This window comes from Pistacia vera, unplaced genomic scaffold, assembly GCF_008641045.1.
Source record: "Pistacia vera cultivar Batoury unplaced genomic scaffold, PisVer_v2 Contig820, whole genome shotgun sequence".
Taxonomy (NCBI): domain Eukaryota; kingdom Viridiplantae; phylum Streptophyta; class Magnoliopsida; order Sapindales; family Anacardiaceae; genus Pistacia; species Pistacia vera.
The window spans coordinates 789,177-814,100 of NW_022196691.1; the positions used below are offsets into that span (position 1 = coordinate 789,177).

At 38.3% G+C, this 24,924-nt stretch overlaps 1 pseudogene; it reads right to left on the reverse strand.

The window, feature by feature from the left end:
* Positions 1–237: 237 nt before the first annotated feature.
* Positions 238–24,924, reverse strand: part of LOC116117701 — a 36,233-nt pseudogene continuing 11,546 nt past the window's right edge.

Here is a 24,924-nt window from a genome sequence, read left to right on the forward strand (position 1 = left end):
TCGGACCATTCCTTGTGGATCGACCCTTCCTCACCCTATATGCATTAGTAGTTAGGTCAATAAGGTTAAAAATTGGAGAATTCGGCATGCTACCATGGAGTTTTCCAATGAAGTCATGATGCGCAGCGGGGTAGTGAACATGCAGTGCTTGTGAAGATTGAAGGTACATTGCTCACAACTGTATCTTAACCCGAACCCTGGCATTTTGCAGTCACTGCATGTGTATTTTTGTGGTTTTCAGCTGGAGATTAGTCCAGTGACTAGTGTGAACTTCTGATAATGGTATGCTTGAGAATTTTCAATCGTACCCGTAATGTGAGCTCTGGCACCTTCATAAATCTTTACAGTAATGTGATTGTAGATGCTCTCAAGTTCCTTCATCTTGTCCTTGAACTCCTGTGCTTCAGAAAGCTGGTTGCCTTCCAACCATTCAATGGCCTGGTCAATGGCATCCCAATTTTCTCCTTGTTAGCAAGGGAAAGCTTGGAATCGATCTTCTAATCCTGGAAAGTGTTCCTCATTTTGTAGGCATAATTATCCAGGCATCTTAGCCTCACCCTTCTTTTGTGGGCCTCATCTTTAGCCTTGTACTTGTCGGCCTCCTTAATCACTTTTCAATTTCATTTTTTTACAACCTACCCCTGTCGTTGGTGATTGAGATCTTATTCCTCCGGCCAGTTCTCTTTTCCTCAGCTGAGACATTCAAGATTCCATTAGCATCTATCAAAGCAAACAATGAACTGAGGGACATCCATGGGAGCTGGGGGTAAGTCACAGAGCTGGAAACAGCCCAACAAGTTTTATCACTAGTTTCGAATCTTTCACCTTCGTAAATGCTGATAGGATACGTGTTTGATTGTCTGAGACGTCGTGTACCCACGTTCCTTCCTGTTGGGAATTGTGGTGTTTCTTGGTATCAAACAGACATGACACCACCTGCGGTTTCAACACCAAGAGAAAGAGGGATAACATCCAACAGAACCAAATTCTGCACCTTCTCATTGCCTGACCACTCAAATGGAAGCCTGAATTGCAGCACCATAGGCAACAGCCTCATCCAGTTGATGTTCTTGCAATCTTTCCGTTGAACAAGTCTTGCAATATCTGCCGCACCTTGGGAATTCTAGTAGAACCACCAACAAGAACGACATCGTCGACACTATTCTTGCTCATGTTAGCATCAGTCAAGCATTTCTCAACCGCTCACACACTTCCTAAAGAGATCCAAGTGAGCTCCTCAATTTTGCTCGAGTAATCGTTGAATAGAAATCAATACCCTCATACAAAGAATCAATCTCGATGTAGTCTGACTATTGACTGAGAGAGTCCTTTTCGCCCTCTCACAACGTTTTCAATCTCTGAAGAGCTCCGGGATTACCACTAATATTATTCTGTTCTTTCGCTTAAATTCGTGAACAAAGTGATCACTAACTGTTATCAAAATCCTGGCCACCAGATGATTGTCTCCAGTGGTGGCCTTCACTTTAAATATTCATCAGCAATGGTGCAGACACATCGAACGTACCACCACCCAGATCAAAATCAAACACGTTGCTTTCATTATCACTTGCGCCCTTCTTTCGAGACCATATGCAATAGCTGCAGCAGTCGCTCACTGATGATTTGCATATATAAGGCCAGCAATGGCACCGGCATCCTTGGTGGCCTGACGCTGAGAGTCATTGAAGTAAGCTGGAACGGTCATGACTGCATTCTTACAGTTGAACCATGGTAATCCTCACGATCTGACGCATCTTAGTGAGAACCATTGAAGATATTTCCTCAGCGACAACCGTTCCTCTTCACCCATATGTTAACTGCAATAATTGGCCTGTCACCTGTACCAGCAATTACTTTGAATGGCCAGAATTTGATATCTCTCTGGACAGAGGCATCACTAAACCTCTACCAGTCAACCTCTTGGCATCTCAATATACAATATATCCAGTTAATACACACCCATAACACAGAAAGACTGACAATCATTAGAAAAAGAACAAAGTTCATCCAGTGATGCAGTTCTTGGTTTATTCTAGACTCATCAACCAATGGAAGAAGCAGAAGTTGGTGAAGCCAGCAAATTCACAACACAATTCAACTAGGTAAATCATAAAATTCTCCCCAAGGATCCTGGAGCGAAGAAAGGCAACAAAGAGGCAAAGATTCAGCCAATAAAGTTGTAGCACCAACAGACAATAGAACCATTTGCGCAAAGCATAAACAGCTGGAAATTGGAAGGCCTGCACGAACCAGCCGGTGGCTGACTTATATGGCCTGTAAATAGGTTAGTGCTCCTTCATTTAGTATTTCACTATTAGATATGTATACTTTACTAGATGTTATACGTATGGAAAGGCTCCTACTTCAGGATTAGTGAATCTCAGAGTATATTTGGCTCCTATTGTTTGGTATAGAAGAGCTCTCATGTAGGACACTTCCAGTTAGAAAGAAGTGATAATAAGCTCATTCATGTAGATAATTGGCTCCTAAATTAGTCTAGTGTATGAACAGTTTCTTGTTGTATCAGTTGGAGAAAGCTTATAGATCGTAAGTTTTTATTTTACTCCCAATTTTTCAAAAGCATCAAAACTGTTTTTATTTTTCCGTTCACTTTATATAATTACAATGATACTGTATTACACAGTTGTAGATTCAAAACAAATATCTTAAAATTGAAAAAAGATTAACGTGCTCACTATTCCGAACGCGAAACCTGAGAGAGAGTAAAGCTAAAGAATGCTTACCGAAAATGGTGTTCATGGGATTCATAGCCACCTGGTTTCTTTGCGGCGTCTCCAAAAAACGCTCCTTTTCAGCGAAGGCGACGTAGAACGGGGTCGTCCTGTTCCTTGACATTGGCTGTTATCTCCACCCTACCATTCTCCCACAACCGACGCACGAGTACGTTGTACCTAAATCAATTCCGATGGCTGGTCCCTCTCCTTTCCAGCCATTCTCTCGCAATTATTAATTAATAATTTGAACTTCAGAGAAAATAAGAAAACAAGTAATCACTATGAAGGTCTGTGCAAGTATTGGCTCCTATTATTATTATATATGTGGAGTCAAAGAGATGTCAGGACTCGGGAGAGTCTTTCTATGTTGTTCCTTTGGTATTATACGAATTCGGGCGTTAACTAGAGGGGAACGGACGGTTGCGATCTAATAGATTGAGAAGGTTTTTCTGTGCTTTTTAAATTAAGAAACCAGATAATGATCTAGTTCCTGTCACAATTCTATAATTCCAGTGAAATTTCCTTGAATCTCAACAATTGTTGGCTTGGTTACATCGCCCCCGGCATCACCCACCGACATGTTAAACCATCGTAGAACACCATGCACCGAGTAGATTTCCCAAGGAGGAAAAAACCTCTTCGACTGCATAGTCATTAATTGGGTTTGGTTCAGTTAATTTGATAATCGATCTCTTTGTGATTTTTGAGAGTTAGACCAAGCATTTTCCGATTTCTATCACGACAATTCTATTTAAAAAGGTTAGAAGATAGAAGGATTTCAATCCATTTATTATAATTCCCTTTTTGATACTTGAGTTTAGTTTGATTTACGGCAGTCTATAGACTACAGAGATGAAGATAGCTTTTAACTGATTTTTCAACTATTCTCTGAAAATTTTAAAAATTATTTCATTGTTGTTTTCAATCTCTGAAGAGCTCTGGGATTACCACTAATATTATCTTGTTCTTTCGCTTAAAATCGTGAAAGTGATTCATTCACTAATCTGTTACACAAATCCTGGCCACCAAGATGAGTGTCTCCAGCGGTGGCCTTCACTTTAAAGATACATCGGCATGGTAAGCAGAGACATGCACATCAAAAGTACCACCACCCAGTCAAAATCAACACGTTGCTTTCACCAGCACTAGAGGTCTTCTGTGTCAAGACCATAAGCATGGCTGCAGCAGTGGGCTCATTGATGCCGCATAACATTGAGGCTATCAATTGCACCAGCATGCTTGGTGGCCTGACGTTGAGATTCCTTAAAGTAAGCTGAACAGTGTAAACTGTGTTCTTCAATGTTGAACTAAGGTAATCCTCAGCAATTTGACGCATATTGGTGAGCACCATAGAAGAGATTTCCTCAGCACCAATTGCTTCTCTTCGCCCTTGTAGTTAACTACAACCATAGGCTTTTCATCTGCACCAGAAATGACTTTGAATGGCCAACTTCATGTCGCTCTGGACTTGGTCACACTAATCTCCTACCAATCAACCTTTTGCATCAGTCATGTCAGAAATGACTTCGGTGAACGCCACATAAGACGGCTGTCGTCTTGTTTCCCTGATCATTGGCTATGACTCCACCCAATCATTCTGCGGGTCCCAGACACCCACCATGAATAGGTTTCCCTCAATTGTATCAGATCACCGGTCCCTCTTCCTTTATACAGCTAAGCATTTTTTCTCACAAATATGGAAGCTCATGGATGAATTTATGTTTATTACCAATTTTTCTTTCCGACTTTAGACAAACCTGACAATAAGTCTAACCATATTCTTGCCTTGTATTGAAGAATGTAATAACTAATGACATTTAAATGAACTCATTTTCCTCTTTTAACAATTTATATTCTTTATACCAAGAATGTTGTGACCCTCTCAGCAACTTACAACGTACAATATGACTGATAACGATTTTTATTTAGGTGTTTTCTTTAACGAATTTGTTTTGTATTTTGTGAAATAATAATATATTTAAAAAAAAATGGTTGATTTAAATTATGTGATTTAGAAAATGAAAATTCAGGCATATTTTGTCATGAAATAATATATATATATTGTTACCAGAGGTGTCTGAGTCAGCTTACGTTCATCTCGACTAGTCTCCTAACCCTGAACAACTTTCGAAACAAGCAAACCCTGTGGTCTATATGACTAACAGATTAACAACTGTTCTGTGATTCGAACTTGAGACCATAGAAGAGCAAACCCCTTAGCCCAGTTCTTTACTACTCCACCAACCCATTGTTGGGTTATGAAATAATATTTGAAAATGAGACAATAGAATATAAGTCTCATATATATGTTTGTTGAAAATAATATTGCACTTTCGGAATCCTTGTAGAACCACCAACAAGGACTACATCATGGACACTCATTTTATTCATCTCAGCATCATTCAAACATTTCTCAACCGGCTCCAGGCACTTCCTGAAGAGATCCATATTGAGCTCCTCAAATTTGGCGCGACTAATATTTGAATAGAAGTCAATACCATTAAAGAAACAATCAATCTGAATAGTAGTCTCAGTCGTGAATGAAAGAGTCCTCTTCGCCCTCTCACAAGCAGTTCTCAATCTTTGAAGAGCTCGAGGATTTCCACTGATATCTTGTTTGTACTTTCGCTTAAACTCCTTTACAAAGTGATTTACCACGTTGTTATCAAAATCTCCACCACCAAGATGGGTGTCTCCAGCGGTTGCCTTCACTTTAAAGATATCATTATCAATGGTAAGCAAAGACACATCAAAAGTACCACCACCAAGATCAACAATCAATATATTTCTTTCCCCATAACTGGAGTCCTTCTTGTCGAGACCATAAGCAATGGCTGCAGCAGTGGGTTCATTGATGATTTTCATAACATTTAGTCCAGCTATTTCACCAGCAACCTTGGTGGCTTGACGTTGGGAGTCATTGAAATAAGCAGGAACAGTGATAACTGCATTCTTCACCATTGTACCATGATAATCTTCGGCAATCTGCCGCATCTTGGAAAGTACCATAGAAGAGACAAACTCAGGAGCCAACTGCTTCTCTTCACCTTTGTCATTAATCAGAATCACTGGCTTTCCATCATCGGTAGCAACGACCTTGAAAGGCCATAACTGCATATCTCTCTGGATTGACTTATCTTTGTATCTTCTTCCAATCAACCTTTTTGCATCTACAATGATTAACATAAACATTATAACTAAGTGAAGGTCAATTTCAAGTACATTTCCTTGCCAAAAATAAACCTATTTAATGAAATCAAACCACAGAAAGTATAAAAATACTTACCGTAAATGGTGTTACAGGGATTCATGTCAACCTGGTTCTTTGCAGGCTCACCGATAAAACGTTCCTTATCGGTAAACGCCACATAAGACGGCGTCGTCCTGTTGCCTTGCTCATTGGTTATGATCTCAACTCTGTCATTCTTCCATACTGCCACGCAAGAGTATGTAGTCCCTAGATCAATTCCGATCGCTGGTCCCTCTTCCTTTGCAGCCATTATTTCTAAGAATTTACTCTTTAATCAGAAGAAAATTAAGAAGAAAATAAAACATCAAAGAAAATTGTATTTCTGAAAAACTGTGTAATTCTGTTTAAGTAACGGGCTCAGTATATATAGAAACTAGGATATTACTTCTTGATTATGTACTAAACGAATCGCGTGCACTTCAGTCATCGTTATATTTAAAGCGACAAGTAAATGACATATTCCCACCCAAGGTTTGACGAAATCCCAGGTTGGTATCCCAAGTTCCATTTATTTCAGATTCCCACCCTTAAAGTAACGGAAAATGATTAGATATAATGGCTCAGGGGTAAATTAGTCATTTTACAGAGGAGGTGTACATTAGCAGATTGCCACCCCTAACAAAACTCCGGTGCACGTTAGCCAACATCATCGTCGACATTTTTTGCCCTTTTCCGATGATTCTTCCACCCAAAATCACCCTTGTCACCGCCATCTACAAAACCTTACCCTTCACAACCCCTCATCACTCACCGATCGCCAGCCACGACAGCTGCCACATGTGATTGGTTTTTGTTGGTCTCCATCAGCGAATGGCCACTAAACGGTTGCTAGGGAAATAGGAGTTTTGTAGATTTGGAGATGTTGGTTGTAGTGGTGATGTCCAATTAGATTTTCATCGCTAGAATCGACTGGAATCTAGCGAAGAACGACGAAAACCTAAGCTTGACGGCGCCGGTGATGGGAGGGCCCAATGAGTCTGGAACTAGAGGGGTTTTGGACGACGGACGATGGGGAAGGTGATGGAGGTGACTAGGGGGTTTGCGGCCATCGAAAACAACCCAGATCCGATAAAACCGAGATGGTGCGTAGTCACTGGGGGTGTAATTGAAGTAATTTCAAAATAACATGGTTAATTTTATAATTTTAGTAATTTAGGGGTTAAAGCATGATTTATTAATTTAGGGTTAAGGGCATTATGGTAATTGCACCCTCACTACCTAAAAATTATTAACAATGTTATTTTAAGGGTGGGAATCTAGAATAAATAGAACTTGGGGTACCAGCTTAGAATTTCATCAAACCTTGGGTGGGAATTTGTCGTTTACTCCAAAGCGACTGTGTCGAGGAAATTGATACGACTTGCAACTTATTTCTGAAGGTATTCTTCTTTTACGGAGAAGAATCCCACTACAACTAACTTTATTTCTTTCCACCTGTAAAATCATTCTCCTCAGGCCCCTCCTTATTTCTAGCTTTATTTACTTTTAAAACATTGTTCATCACTTTTTAATCCTATCCCCCTTTCTTTTTTCTCGTTTGGTACTGAAAAAGCTTAGATTTTATAGTGTTTTGTTTTATTAATATGAACTATCACACAATATTTTTTAATTGTTAAATAAAAACCAGAATACTATTGTTCCAAAATTAATTAATATTTAGGAAACAGCCCACCTTAGCTAATTAATTCGTAAAAAAATTAATTATGTGTAGCCAAATATATTCACTAATTAAATTGGACAAACTTCAGATTTTAAATCTTTGTTAAATTTATCTCCAAAATATAATAGGATATGGTATTGTGGGAAGAAAAAGGTCACTGAAAATAATATAACACTCTGTTTCACCCATCCATTAATATTTCATTGTTTGGTCAAATTCATCACTTGAAAATATTTACATGAATTATTGAAGAGGTCATATCATAGCAATTCTCCAAAAATATAAATAAGAGTGATATATAGAAATGGTTGAATTAAATGTAAGAGTGCGAAAGCTTTAATTAATTGTCGAATTCGAACTGTCTCGTCTGATCATATAGTACAGCTTGATGCATTCCTTTGAATAGGACCTTTTTTCTTTGCTTTATTGAAGAGGGTAGCTTCGAGAGGAAGAAGCTTAATTTCTAGGTTTAATTTACGACAACAAAACTCTTCCACCGCAAGCTCAAAGATCAATGAAGTCAAGCAAGTAGCCGCAATTTCATTGAGTAAACAACATGTTCCCACCCGAGGTTTGATGTAATCATAGAGTAATACCCATAGTTTCATTTATTCTAGATTCCCACCCTTAAACTAACATTGTTAGTCACTGTTGGATTCTGAAGAGAGTAATTACCAAAATACCCTCCCATCTTCTTCTTCATCTCCCCCTTCTTCTCTTCTGTCGCTTCTCACTCCCTCCAACAGCCACTGCCATAGCCACAACCACGCTTCTCTCTCCCTCTTGAAACCCCAAAGTCACCACCACCCACCGCCATTCCACCCATCTACCGCCATTGCAATCCCTCACCACCACTCGATTTCGGTCCCACTTGGCTCGATCCTAGCTCTGTTGGCCTTCCCCATCATCACCACAAGCACCACCACCCTTACACCTCCAAAACCTCCACTTTCCCAACCTGATTCCACCCGATTTTATGCTGACGCCACCAGGGTTCGCACAACCTCTCTCGCCAAATTCTGGAGCTTTCCGGCTACCAAAACCAAAATCGACACCACCACTACACTCACAAACAACCCCTCATCAAAACCCTCAACCTTCTAACCCCTAATTGCTCACCCTTTTGCCGGCCATCACCAGGGTTTGTGCTTTTCTTACTCGCCAGATTTTGGCCATTTTTGACGGCCAAAATCAAAATTGACTCGTTAGTTTGGTTTTGTCTTGTGTGAATTGTTGTGGTCTTGATTGATTGAGATGTATTTTTTCGGGCTTTCTCCACTTCCCCAACCACCTACACAATTACTCCTATCAAACGCACACCAGCTGCTCGATGATTTTCCCGAGTCAATGCACCAATTAATTTTCCCCAGCAGTGGTAGAGGGGAAGTAGTTGGCGGAGAGAAGAGAAGAAGAAAGAGAGAAGAAAAAGAGGAGAAGAAGAAGAAGAAGAAGAGGAAGAATCTGGTGGAGAGAAGAGAAGGAAATTAAAAAAGGAGAAGAAGAAAAAGAGGAAGAATCTGGAAGAGAGAAGAGAAGAAGAAAAAGAAAAGGAAAAGAGGAGAAGAAGAAGAAGAGGAAGAATGGATAAAAAAAAGTGTAAAATGGAGTTCTCAGAATATAGGAGAGACAAAGGAGGAAATGGGAAGGGCAATCAACGGCGGTGAGTTGAGACTTGAGAGAAATGGGGTTTTGACGCTTTTACCCTTAAACTTTTAAAATAAAAGAAACGGTATTAAATTAAGGGTGAGTATCTGGAATAAATGAAACCAAGGGTATGAACCTTGGATTTCGGTGAACCTTGGGTGGGAACATGTCGTTTGCTCCAATTTCATTCAATAGAAACCAAGCTTACAAGTGGGGTTAATGACTTAATGTATACACCTCATATTATTCAAGTAAATGCCGATTGTCCAACAAATTAAGTAATGCAGCACAATCTCAGGCGATCAAAATTATAAATGCTCTCAAATGCATGGAAAATTACTTGAGATTTTTTTTTTTTAGTAGTTGTCAAACTTGTATTCAGTACATATTACTAACATGGAGAAAGGAAGAAATGTTATCATGAACAAGGTGAAAAGAATCATGCACACTACTCTTGGTTTATAATTTTTGAATGGTTTGTGGAAACTTTATGATAAAAAAAGAAAATTAATTTTTCTTCCGCGATTAAAGTTGGTACATTCCCTTATTTTTGTTTCGAAATCGTGAATGCATGTAAAATTTCAAGATTTATATCTATCAAGTGTTAGTCCCCGCATGAATAAAAGAAAAAGCAAAATCTTTATTAAGGTAAAGCTGATATGATTTTAGATTATTGATGTAAGTTTTCCTTTACTTAATGTCTTGAAAACTGGTAAATAGAAATGAATAAAAGAGTGATCAATCTCATTAATTATGATCAATACTTTGTGTAAAAGGACTTTGTATGTGCTCCTCATGTATTGGAGTTATGTTAGCTTAGCTCAGTTTATGGTTGCTGCAGTAATTACAGTTTGTAATTAGTTAAGTTTGTTGTCAGTTAGTTTAAGTCCAATTGTAACAGTTAGTTTATGTTAACTATAATTAACTAACTGCTTATCTGAGTTAGTAGTCAGAGTTAAACGGGTGTTGTATTTTTGTACTTAGATAAGAACACTCTAGACTCTCTTTCTCTATAATGGGAATATCATAATGCACACAAGAATGATTTTCTTCTTCGATTCGCTATATTATGTTTTCTATTATGGTATCAGAGCTTTAGGCTTTTAGTTTTCATTTCAAAATCAGATGAAGCTTGAAGCTTAGTTATCGAATCATAAGAATCAAGATTTCTTGCTTCTAGCTCAAAATCTACGATTTACAAGCTGTCTCACAGTAATGGAGAATTCAAGCAGAGAATCAACAATGAATCTTGTAGACTCTAATTCACCTCTCTACATTCATTCGTTTGATACACCTGGATTTGTGCTAGTAACAAAGCAATTAACTGGTATAGAAAATTATGGCATATGGAATTGAGCAATGATTGTTTCACTTCGAGCAAAGAAGAAACAAGGGTTCGTTGATGCGACATGTGAGAAGCCTTCGTTAGATTCAACTCTTAGTGCTTAGTGGGAAAGATGTAACTCCCTGGTTCTGGCCTAGATTTTCAACACAGTGTCAAAGGAGATTCTTAATGGAATCGTCTACTCAACTAGTGCTCATCAGATCTGGCAAGATCTACAAGAACAATATCATAAGGTGAATGAAACGAGGGTTTATGGAATTCACATAGAGATAGTTAATCTCACTCAAGGTACAATGTCATTGGCAATTTATTACAATAAACTTAAGTCACTCTGGGATGAATTGAGTTCTTTGGTTAGTCTACCACCACTAGATAGTGCATCTGCTAGGGCTTATCTTGATCATGTTAATCAACATAAGCTATTGCAATTCTTAATGGGATTAAATGATTCTTATTCTATGGTGAGAATTCATATTCTTTTGATGACACCTTTACCTTTTGTGAAACAAGCTTATTATGTGGTAAATCAAGATGAAAGTCAGAAAGTATTACCAAGGGCCAATATCAATACAGAAGTAACTATAGCTCTCTATGCTCAAAATACTCAAATAAATCAGAATCCAAATTCCAAATAAAATGGTAAAAAACTGTATATAGAATGTGAGTATTGTCATCTGCAAGGGCATAAACGAGAAATTTGTTACAAGTTACATGGCTATCTTGCTAATTTCAAAGGGAAAACCAATGCAAAGAACAAACCATACACTAATCAAGTGCAGTCTCAACCTGCTCTCAAATGCATGGAAATTGACTTGAGCTTTTTTTTTTTTTTTTTTTTTTTTTTTAGAGAGTTGCCGACTTCATCAATTATAAAAAGCCGATGATGTACTAAAACCAATGTTTTAATAACCAACTCGAGGCGGGTCTCAAGTTGATCGCTTTAACTGGTATGATCGGTCGGTCAAACCGGGTGACAAAATTCACAATTACACCCTTGAAAATTATGTTAAGTCTCTATAGGTTTGAAATTTAGCAAACACACCCTAAATACAAAATGGCCAATGACGACACCCAAAATGCAATTCTAATAATCCCTTGAGCCCATTCCCTAGAAAGTCTACCCAAGATCTGGTTGAAATCGGTTCGATTTTGGCCAAATCTCAATGACGCTAGCATTGACATTCCAAGTCAGATCTCATCGATGTCGGTGTCGACAACCCTCCCCATCACCCCAAAAATACTCCTCTCTTCCTCCCGACCGGACCCACTTCACCTCACCCCACCCTCGTTAGCCTCACCAATCATTGGCAAAAGTCGAGCCTTTTTTTTTTTTTTCGATTTCCGATCAAGTCACTCACTGAAAATTAACTCCATCGCTACCATTGCACTCATCGACACTTTCTTTTCAAAAGCCTCAACATCCCAGCCTCCAATTGTTCGCCGATCATTGTGTGGGCAAAAAATCGTTTTGGGCCTGACGAGGCCCAATAACAAAATAAACATGTCACAGCCCAAGGCTTTAACCCAATTTCGATTGGACTTACGCTTAAAGTCACCTTGTGAACTGCTCACTTTATGAGTTGGGCTATCCTATAAGTTAAGCTAAATTGGGTTTCGGCCCATTAGCCTACAACAGTCCATAAATAGGAAATTAAAATCCCATTCTATTTCCTCTTCTATTAAGATTCCAAATCTTACTCAAATTAGTAAACTTAATTTGTGAAAGACAAGAAATCCTATTCCTTTCCTGATAGTGATTATCTCTCAAAGTATGACTCAGTGTTCTACTAAGATTCCAATCCCTTGGGTTTACTATATAAATAGAGACTTGCCCTCTCATAAGGGGATCAATATGGAATATTCAATCTCCATTACTCAAAATTACCTACTTGCTCCTAAGTTCTTGCTCTTGAGAATTCTACACTTTCGCCATGGTCCTAGCCTTCGACAAGACTCTTGATAATCCTTCTTTTCTTATTAAATAATCTCTTTCAGCCTTGTTGACTTGAGCGTCTGAGTGCTTACTACAAACACCACGCGGCAAACACCACGCAAGTGTTTTCCGTAAGCTTCACGCTTGTCCTTTCATGTGTGCAGGTCTAACGGATTGTCAGTGGCCTCAACCTCACGGGATCTATCCTATTTCTGTAATAATAGATTTTTTGCATCTATAGTTTGGCACCCATCGTGGGGCTCTGACAATTATCGGCCAACAACGACTTGCAACATGAGAGGAGGCACGAAACTCCCTCTAACTGACATCATTAATCATAAAGTTCCATCACGGTAAGAAATTTTTTTCTTTACTTTTATTCGTTTGTTTCATCTATTCACATGTTATATTATATCTATTCGACATATCTTAATTTGTTTTATATTATATTTATTCGGTGAGTAGTAATATACTTAAAGTATCAAAACCAATCTCCCATGTTCATAATAAGGTCATACGACTCTCCTTTTTTCTTTTAGCAATAAAGGACAAGTACAGTGTTATTTGGCTCTGCAAAGTGGGCACATTCCAACTACCTTTTTAATAGGAATATTCAACTTTTTTCTTCACACCCCAAACCACCACCCAAATCTCAAAAGCACAGAACTCACCTCCTTACTCCTTCAAGATCGAGAACCCACGAAAAACCACCAAAATCCACTAGAAGAAAGGAAGAAATCAAGAAAACCCACCAAAATCCACTAGAAGAAAGGAAGAAATCATAAGAAAACCCACCAAGACTCTTTCACTCAGATTCTTCTTCGCCTTCTCCTCCAAAAATATGAAAAACTCAATAGACTGAAACACATTCAGCCTCTTTCAAAAAACAATGCCGCCAAGCGTTTGTAAAACTACTCCACTACAGAACTTCGTCTTTTTCCAGAAGTTCACCCCAACGTCTCAGCCTTCGGAACTCTGTATCCAACTCCAACCTGTGCACACCGTCTTCGATGCCAACCTTCGATACTGTCACCAACTCCAACTCTGGCATCAACACCATCAAAACCACCGACTCTAGTGCAACAACCATCAAAGTCGCCAAAGACCTACACCAACACTGTCAAAGCCACAGCTCAAGCACAACCATCAAAGCCGCCAACACCAACACGACACCGACACCCAAACTAGTAAACTCGCCAGCTCCTCCAAAACCTTTGGCACTAACACCTACACCAACACCTGAGCCCAAAACAGAACCCTCATCTCTGAAAATCCTCTAAACCCCATTGAAAATCAGCAAACCTCACCAAAGTTCAATCAAATTACAAAAACTCCATCTTCTCTAAACTTTCTTCTTACAAGATAAAAATTCAAAACACTTCTCTAAAGCCGAGGGCAGATATTAAAGGTGGCCTTAAGAAATCTCCTCAAACCAGCTTAGAGTCCTTAAACGGAGAAAATAGAGAGCAAAAGGAAAGAAATAAAAAGATTAGAAGATTTTGCCTGAAAGGAATAGCAGTTGAAGATTTTCAGTGGAGAACAAAAAGGGAAAGAGGTTTTTCGTAGTGTAAAATGGGAAAAAGAAAGAGAAATAGTTATAAATGAAAAAAGGGACCATCATTTGCATATGCATTAATTAAATGCAGAATGGTCATTCGGCTCGGATCTCCCCTACAAAAGCTAAGTTCACAGCAGTCGCCCTTGATTTTGCCACGACAAATCGTTCTACACGGCTTGCCAAAATCAAACCACTTTGGCACATTTGGCATGTGCACATTTTTTTGGAACATTTTACTTAAAACTTCATTTTGCTTAGCTTTGCCAATCACATAGTAGAAGCATTCACCTATTTGTTTTTTCTTTCTCCATTTGGTTTATTACACATGCACGCAGCTGTGCCATGCATATTATTTCACCTCTTAACTTGCACTCAGTTTAGTTTACTTTTCTCTATTTAGCTTATTACTTGAAAACATGCATCCATGTATTTTACTTCTCCATTTGGCTTAATGCTCCTCCTAACTCCATGAGAAGAATTATCAGGAAACATTATTGTTCAACTAAAAAGACGGTACACCAACTGGGCTGCACAACCCCGGTTACTTTCAATCACAAAGTTGGTCACACCGATTGGGCCACATTGCCCTCACATGTTTTAACTACCGAGTTGGTCACGTCGACTCAATTCATGTGATACGTTGGTCACGCCGACTAGTTCATGTGATACGTGTAATTACAAAGTTGGTTATGCCGACTGGGTCACATTGCCCTACATGTTTTCAACCATGAAAGATTAATAGCTGATTGAAAAGAGAACTGAAGCAGTGAAAGAATTAGAGAGAAGAAAAGAAAATGTTTCAAGTGTTCTGTTATAAAAAATTGATAAAGCAGATCAGTTACAGACGACTTTATATAGTCTGTTACAACTTTTGTTTCTTTACAAAAACAACCCTACTCAACTTATATCTTTGCAGAAAAAACCCTGCTTCTATACTTATTCCAATATCTTCCCGTAAACCAAAGCCCCTGAACTGATTTGTTAATTTCTTGATCAATATCTTCCCATAAGCAAAGCCCCTAAACTGACTTATTACTCTTTCTTAATCAATATCATTCATCACAAACAACAATACATTTTTTTTTTTTTTTTTTTTTTTTTTTTTTTGCAAAATCCACTACATTTCCTTGTATCACAAAATAGATTTCATTCCACTGTATCACAAAGTAGTAGATTTCATTCCACTACATCACAAAACAGCTTTCATTCCACCGCATTTCAATGCATCACAAAACAAATTTATGTTGCAAAGACTCAAACCATATCCCTTCCTGCAAAATATTATGCTTCACAAACAACAACCAAACTGCAACATTCCATGCAAAATCCCACAGCATCACAAACAACAACCAAACTGCAACATGACACTGCAAACAAACAACAACCAAGCTGCAACATTCCACTGCAACAGTCCATTGCAAAATCCACAAGCATCACAAACAACAACCAAACTGCAACATTCCACTGACACACAAACAACAACCAAGCTGCAACATTCCACTGCATCATTCCATTGCAAAATCACAGCATCACAAAAAACAACCAATCTGCAACATTTTCACTGACTCACAAAATAGATTTCCTGTTGCAGAGATGTGAATATGGTTGCAAGCTTAAATGTGCAGTTAGCTTTCCCTTAGCATAGCAAACCGTGAACAAGGAGGGCTTTAGTTAGGATATCGGCTATCTGATATTCAGATGAAACATACTGCACATTTAACAACCTTTTTGTAACTAATTCCCTAACAAATGTACATCAATTTGTGTGTGCTGTTCGGGCATGAAACACCGGATTTGAGGATAATGCCCCAGCACTCATGTTATCACACCATATGATGGGAGTGTTGTTTATATGAATGCCAAGTCCTTGAATAAGTTCTGAATCCAAACAGTTCAGTGGCTGTTTGACTAAGAGATCGGTATTCAGCTTCTGTAGAAGATAAGGACACTACCTTCTGTTTTCTAGATGACCATTGGACCAAGTTACCTCTAAGAAATACATTGTACCCATTGGTGGATCTCCTATCAATTTCATCTCAGCCCCAATCAGCATCTGAAAATGCTTCTAAGTAAAGGGCTGTTTCTTGGTAAAAAGAATACCATGCTGCAATGTTCCCTTGACATATCTGAGGATTCGTTTACATGCTGTCCAATGAGCTTCAGTGGGCTGCTGCAAAAATGACTGAGCTTATTGACAGCAAAGCTAAGTCTGGCCGAGATAGTGTCAGATATTGAAGTCCACAATGACACTTCTATATAGTGTAGGTGTTCAAACACCTACTATCCTTCTTGCCAAGTCGAAGACCAGTAGCCATGGGAGTGGAACAAGGCTTCGAATCTGCCATTCCTGCCTTAAGGAGAAGATCATGTGCATATTGGTCTAGGACAGCAGTAAACCAGAAATCATCTGTTTACTCACAACCCCAGGAAGTACTGCACTGTACCAAGAGTTTTTAGGGCAAATTTGCTATTCAAGTCAGCAACTAAGCTTGATATGAGCTCAGAATCATCCCTGTTACAAGGATCATCTACATACACAACAAATACATTAATTTGAAATCCTTTTTGTAAAAAACAAACTCACATCTGAAAAGAATTTTCAAAACCCAACTGCAAGGCAAATTGAGTTTATCAAACCAAGCTCTAGGAGCTTGTTTTAGACCATACAAGGCTTACGAAGTTTGCAAACTGCTCAGGATGACCTTGGCTGCTGCAGGACCAGAATTCCTTCGGAGGAAGCATAAAGACAGTTTCAGTTATTCCCCATTCAGGAACGCATTATTAACATCCAACTACTGGATTTCCCAATTTTGGTGCACTGCATAGGATAAACAGACTCTGATTGTGGCTGCTTTAACAACCAGAGAAATGTGTCGAAATAATCTAGACCGGGTGTTTGTTGAAAGCCTTTAGGCCCAACGGCCTTATACTTTTGAGTGTCCCATCGGAGTTTAATTTGTTCTAAACACCCATTTGCATCCTACATATTATTCCTCTTCATAAGGAACAATTCCCATGTGTTATTGCTCATAAAGCTTGATATTCAGAGTCCATGGCTTGTTTCCATTCAGGACTTAATAATGCTTCAGTAACTTTTAGGTTCTGGAAGAATAGAAATATGAGTAACTCAGCTTGATAGGTAGTGGAACCAGGATAAGTGGCTGACTTTGATGGTTATCATGGGATGTGTGTTTAGAGAGATGAGGGCAATGGAAGAACTACTTCTAAGTTGATGCCATATGTGTTAAGTTGATTCAAGGAAGGAGGAATCTCGCATTTATAACTGATGTATCAGACTAGGTTGAACTAATGATATGGGAGAAAGATGGATGTAGCAGCAGGTTGAATAGGTCTGAGTTAGATTGTAATGGCGATGTTGGAGCAGATTGGATGTGGTACAGGTTGAACAGATCTGAATTAGGTTGTAATGGTGATATTGGAGCAGGATTGGATGTGGTACAGGTTGAAAGATTCTGGTTCAGGAACACATTGAGGTAGAATCCAGAGCTATTAGAGGTGTTCAAGCTAAGATCAACTGGAGAGGTACACCTATGTATTGTGAGGGAACCAAAATCACCTTGAAGGAAATCTGTCTCTTAAACTTGACTTGCTTGCAATATACAATCTGCCAGTGGAGGCCAAACACAATATCCTTATGGGCAAGGCTGTATCCAGAAAAGCACACTTCTCAGTGTGATAAGAGAGTTTGTGTCTGTGATATGGTCTTAAGTAAGGATAACAACTACAGCCAAAAACCTTCAATTCAGTGCAGTTGGGCTGCTGCTTAAACAAAAACGAATATGGTGAGGCAGATTCAAGTACTGAGGTGGGTAATCGTTTATCAGGTATGTGGCTGTGCTAAAGGCTTCCCACCAGTACTTTAGTGGCATACAACATGAGCTAGAAGGGATAACCCAAATTCTGTAATAGTTTTGTGTTTCCTCTCCACTCTCCCATTTTGTTGGTGTAAATGTGGACATGGATGCCTAAATAAAATACCATTCTGCTGTAAATAACCACTGAATGATCTATATCACCTCCCCAATTAGTTTGTAGGCTCTTTAGTTTATAACCTAACTGTTTTTTCCACAAAGCAATGAAATTGTACAAATGCTCCATAAGCTTCCGATTTGAGTTTCAGAGGATAAATCCAAGTAAAATGGCTAAAATCATCAACAAATAGATATAATACTTGAATCCTCCCTAGAGTTAATTGGGAGCTGGTCCCCAAAGATCAAAATAAACTAACTCTAAAGGATCCTTGGCTCTAGAGTGAGAAATAGGAAATTGGCATTGTTGTAACTTACTAAACTGACATGCCTCACAAAAGAACTTTTATTTCTGCTTAAAGAGTGCTTTACATTCAGTTTGTCCAAAATGACATGAAGGTTCTAACATTGGGATGTCCTAACACTTGCATGCCATAACATACACAAATCTGAATTTGCAGTAACAGATTAACATCATCAGTGGAACATTTATTAACATAGCGTGATAGGAGCATGAGAGGATTCGAGAACTGACAAGCAGTAGGGAGATATGGAACGAGGCTTTTTTTTGAAGGACTGTTGAAACCAGTGGTCTAACAAACTGTGACAACTCAAGCTGATACAATCCATCCTTGACTGCACCTTGAAGAAGCACAGCTCTACTACATTTATCCTTTACCAAACAATGGTCAGAATGAAACTCCACAATGACATTGTTATCTTTAGTGATTTGAGAAATACTTAGTAAGTTCTTGGCAATATTGGGAACACATAGTATTTTCTTAAGATGAATCAGTCTAGTTGTATCATAAGAGGGTACTAACATCATACCTGAATGAGTGATAGGGATGGATTCCCCATTCCCAACTTGTACTTTTGAGCCTCTTGAGTGAGCAGTTTTGAATGCCAAGTTGGAACCATCTGCAGTCATGTAATTTGAGGCTCTAGAGTCCATATACCAGGACTGGTCTTGCAGAATTTCTGGAGAGGCAACTGCTTGATAAGAGGTTGCTGAAGATTGAGATACTTCATTGGTGACTGTTTTTGGTGTAAAACTGACAGAATGACCAGTATTGGTTGAAGTGCCAGGATAGTATTGTTGATGTGGTATTGAAGAGAAATGAGCAGGAGTTGGTGCATTTGATTTAGACATAGGAGGAGTTGAGTAATCATGAAAATCTGCAAGATTATTATGGAAGGTATTGATAGTGTTGTGTGTAGTTTGGGGGTTGTGTGTAGTTTGAATATTGTGTGTAGTTTGCTGCAATTAAGGCTTGTGCAGGTTCAGTAGAATGCTCAGTAACAACAGTTGGAGAGGGACCCGTTGAATTGTACAGAGTAGGCTGTATCTGGGAGCTGTAAGAATTGGCAGCAAAGCCTTGATACTCCTGATCAAATCGGTGGTAACACTGGATGGCAGAATGGCCTGTTTTGCCACATACTTGGCATACTAATCTTGGCTTAAAGTAACTTCGGCCTCTGCCCTTGCCTCTCATCATGTTGTTTTGAAACTGAAAGTGTCCAGCAGAATGATATGTGTTGGGTGAGTAACCAGTTCTTCCATAATTTGTTCCTTGATAACTGTTCTGTCCAAAGTCAAAATTACTTGCTGTAGGATATGCTGAACCAGGGGTTAGACCAGAGGTTGGAATGTTAACATTGGGGCTGTGTGAATACTCATGACCAACAGCCTGAGGATGAAATGGTACAACCATTCTTTAACCAAATGAATTAGTCAGAGGACTAGAGCACTTGGTGGTGTTTTCTTGCTTGGAGGCAAACAGAGCAGAATTTAAATGCTCATGAAAGTTTGACAGAGCTGAGTGTTGTCTCTCCAGTCTAATTTCATGTTTGTGAAGCATGAATTGAGCTTGTTGAATGGTTGCATTATTACTGTGATATGTTAAATTCACCACAACCGCATCATACTCTGGTCCTAGACCATCCAGTATATACAAAAGCAACTCTTCTTCTCCAATATTAACACCACTTGCTACTAACTCATCCCCTAATTCCTTCATTTTCAGGACATACTTATTAATACTTAAAGAGTCATTCTTTGTGGTCTGTAGCATATTCCTTAAGTGAAGTGTTCTAGCTTTCGAAATTGATTGAAAATGCAATTCTAGCGTGTTCCATATTTCAAATGCACTAACACATTTGGCTACATGTCTGAACATAGATTCAGAAATTGAAGAAAACAGCCAACTAACTAAAAATTGATCTGTTCTTTTCCAATTAAAATACTTAGGGTTTTGTTTCTTCACTAATTCATCAGTTGTAACAAGTTTTTCAAAAAGAAACATAGAAGGGCAGATGCTCTCACCGGTGATAAAGCTTTCAAGACCATGAGATGCTAAGGCTGGAAAAACTTGTGATCGCCAGTGACTATAATTCTTCTTCACAAGTTTTACTGATATGGTTGGAAGCGTGGAGTGAGCAGCTGAGTTATCTGCGTTTGCATTTTCAGCTGATTCAACTTCAGATTTTGACAGAACATTGAAGAACTCAGGATTCGAAGCCATTGACACTTGTCTACAGTTCTGATACCATGAAAGATTAATAGCTGAATTGAAAAGAGAACTGAAGCAGTGAACGAATTAAGAGAGAAAAGAAAAGAAAAATCTGTTTCAAGTGTTCTGTTATTAAAAAATTGATAAAGCAGATCAGTTACAGACGACTTTATATAGTCTGTTACAACTTTTGTTTCTTTACAAAAACAACCCTACTCAACTTCTAATCTTTGCAGAAACAACCCTGCTTCTTATACTTATTCCAATATCTTCCCGTAAACCAAAGCCCCTGAACTGATTTAGTTAATCTTTCTTGATCAATAAACTACCAAGTCGGTCAAGCTAACTCGGTTCATGTGATACGTTTAACTACAAAGTCTGTCACGCCGACTATGTCACATTGCCCTCACATGTTTTCAACTACCAAGCTGGTCAAGCTGACTCGGTTCATGTGATACGTTCAACTATAAATTCGATCACGCTGATTGGGCCACATTGCCCACACTTGTTTTCAACTACCAAGTCGATCAAGCCGACTCGGTTCATGTGATATGTTCAACTACAAAGTTGGTCATGCCAACTGGGCCACATTGCTCGCACATGTTTTCAACTACCAAGTCGGTCAAGTCGACTCGGTTCATGTGATACGTTTAACTACAAAGTCGATCATGCCGACTAGGCCACATAGCCCTTAAACGTTTTCAACTATAGAGTCGGTCACACCGACTAGGTCATATAACCCTCTTATGTTTTCAACTAAAAAACAGGCCATACCGACTACGACACACAACCCTTAAATGTTTCAAACACAAAGTTGGTCACACCGACTCGGTTCACATGTGATACAGGTCCCACCTACTCGAAATCTCCTCAACACTTAGAAATTTTGTCAGTTGGACAATGCAAAGTGATTCAGCCAGAGCAATTGAATCAATCAGTTACTAGTTAAACCAAGTATTAACTACATCAATACGTAGTCGGTTAGTCGTACTGACGCACCCAGGTGATTGTAAACAAGAACTTAGAAGCTCAACAAGACTAAAAAACCCAACAAAATGTCAGATTTTATTAAGGTCCACATAGGGGCTGATCCGAATACATAGTCATAGGTGTTCAACACCCAAAGTACAAATTTAGAAAAAACTACATTCAAAGAGCAGCATGCTCTGCGTCATCTTCCTGAGTCGAATGCCCTACGGTTAGCTTGACCTCCTTACCCTTGCTCGTCGAACCCTCCATCGCGAGTCATCCCGAGGAAGAGACTTAATTGACTCAGTAAGCAACCCTTCCAAGTCTCCAGCAAAGTCGTCCTTGCGCTTATTCAATTAAATCTACTCTTTATGCTAAATACCCTTTAACTTAGAGAGTGGGGGGCTAACTGTGTGGGCAAAAAATCGTCTTAGGCTTGATGAGGCCCAATAACAAAATAAATATATCATGACCCAAGGCCTTAACCTAATTCCGATTGGACCTATGCTTAAAGTCACCTTGTGAACTGCTCACTCTATGAGTTGGGCTATCTTATAAGTTAAGCTAAATTGGGTTTCAACCCATTAGCCTACAACAGTCCATAAATAGGAAATCAGAATCTCATTCTATTTCCTTTTCTACTAAGATTCCAAATGTTACTCAAATTGCTAAACTTAATCTAATAAAGACAAGAAATCATATTTCTTTCCTGATAGTGATTATCTCCCAAAGTAAGACTCAGTGGTTCACTATATAAACAGAGACCTGTCCTCTCATAAGGGGATCAATCTCGAATATTCAATCTCCATTACTCAAAATTACCTACTTGCTCCCGAGAACTCGATGCCTTCGTCGTAGTCCTGGTGTCCGACAAAACTCTCGGTAATCCTTATTTCCCTTAATTCTTATTAAATCTCTTCTTTCAGCCTTGCTGACTTGGGCGTCGAAGTGCCTACGGCAAACACCGCATCGATGTTTTCCGTAAGCTTCACACTTGTTTTTTCATTTGTACAGGTCCAACAGATTGTCAGTGGCCTCAACCTCACGGGATCAGACCCTATTTCCATAATTGTAGATTTTTTGCATCTACAATCATCATCCCAAATTCTAGGGTTTTAGGTGAATAGGAAAATTCTTAACCCGGCCTGGTGAAGCTCCCGGGTCATGGTTAAACCGATTAGGCCGAGTTGGGTTTTAAAATGGTAACTAAAACACAAAAATTAAGAGTGGTGGTAAGGAGTAATCTAGCTCCTCAACTGTACTGTCAAACTTATATTCCCATACATATTACTAACATGGAGAAAGTAAGAAATGTTATCATGATCAGCAAGATGAAAAGAATTATGCACACTACTCTTGGTTGATAATTTTTGAAGGGTTTATGGAAACCTTATAATAAAAAAAGAAAATTAAGCTTTCTTCCTCGATTAAAGTTGGTAGATTCCCTTATTTTTGTTGTGAAATCATGAATGCATATAAAAAATTCAAGATTTACATCTTATCAAGTGTTAGTGTGCACATGAATAAAAGAAAAAGCAAAATCTTTATAATGGTAAAGCTAATATGATTTTAGATTATTGATGTCCAAGTTTTCCTTTACTTAATGTTTTGGAAACTAGTAAATAGATTTTTTTTCTAGAATTGAAAAGTACAAAAATTAAAACTCTTTTTACTAATAATCTAGAATCAAATTTTTTTTTTAATATAAAATGAAATTCTATAGGGCTATAAATATAGGAAAACCTTAAATATGAGATTAATATAAGTATTAATATGAAGGATATGATTTTTTAATTTAAATCCTCTTACAAAGATATGTATACAATGTGATGATATAAGAAATGAATGAAAGATTGAAGAAAAAAAAGATTAATACTACACGTACAAAGAAATCTTATAAAATCTTATAAAGAATTCTATACAAAGTGATGTAACAGAAAATGAATGAAATATTAAATTATATTTACTTTTCTATTCATTTTTTGTCACATCACTTTGTATAAAAATCTTTGTAAAATTTCATTATACATTTAGCATTATTGTATAATAAATCATTCTCATTAATAATGATCAAACTTAAATTGAGGAGAGGCTTGACAGGAAGCTAATCAGTTGGTAAATAGCTCGACGAGCATAGAAGCAAGAGTTATGGTCAGGTCGCCCAACAGAATACTCACAAGGAGTTCTAAGAACATCTTCACTATTTTAAAATATTTGTTGCCATTCCCTTTCATTGGTTTCAAGTAACCTTCGATAGGTAGCTTTAGATTTCCTGGAACTAAACCATTATTATCACTTGAATCTCCATCTTTCCAGGCCTCCTGCAACATTTTTAATGTGCAATACACATGAAAATTATACTCCTCGCGTGTAGACACATAAGACCATCCCGAATTTCCCTTAACACTACCTTTAAGCTTTTTCTTGTTGCACAAAATGCACTTTGATAACACCTTATCACAAAGCATAAATTCAACATCTTCGATGAGGAACCTACTTGGAAGGTTGAAACAGTATGGATGCAAGTTACAACCATTCTCTTCACAGCGGTACACAAAGCCTTCTATTGGTTTACCACATGCCTCACAATATATGTAACAATTTCTACAATGGCCATCGTCGGTAAGTTGAATTAAAAATTTGAACGTGGAGTGATAAGAGTGGAATTTATATATTTTTTTATTCATTCCATATTATGTTTTTTGTTATGTTTTATGCCTACTTGAGTTGATTAGAGTTTATTTTGTAAGTTTGACGTATTTGGATAGACTTTATGAAATAATTGAGAAAAGATTAGGAAATTCCAGATTTTTTGTTTTTTTGACCAGTGCTGCATTTTTCAGGTTTTTCATGGAGTCAGATCTCTCGATTGCAAAAGTGTTCTTCAGGAAAAGTAAAGTAGACGAATCAAGCCTTCCAGGAAGATATTATGGGCGAAAATCTGAGTTCGTTTGGGCTCTCATTAGTTGTTGCAAAACCGGACCTGGAATCCTACTCGCGAAAGGATTTCCTAGCTGAGTATTGAGTCTTCGAATGGGCCTAACTAGAGCTTCAGATATCGAAAGCAGGTGATTCAAAAGCCCAAATTCATCTACACATCCAGGACTACAACTTTTATGAAGTGACTAAGCCCAGAAAAATTCTTTTACATTGTTAGAATCCTGGTGCAAGCTAGATACGAATTTTGTTTCCCATATCTGATAAGATTTTGACAGTTTTGGAAGTCTATCATTTAGGAAAGATCTAAGAAAGTACTTTTCGTGATTCCTGGGGCAGAATTGAGAAAAAAAAAACATGTTATTTATTTATGAGGTGTTAGGTTAACCGG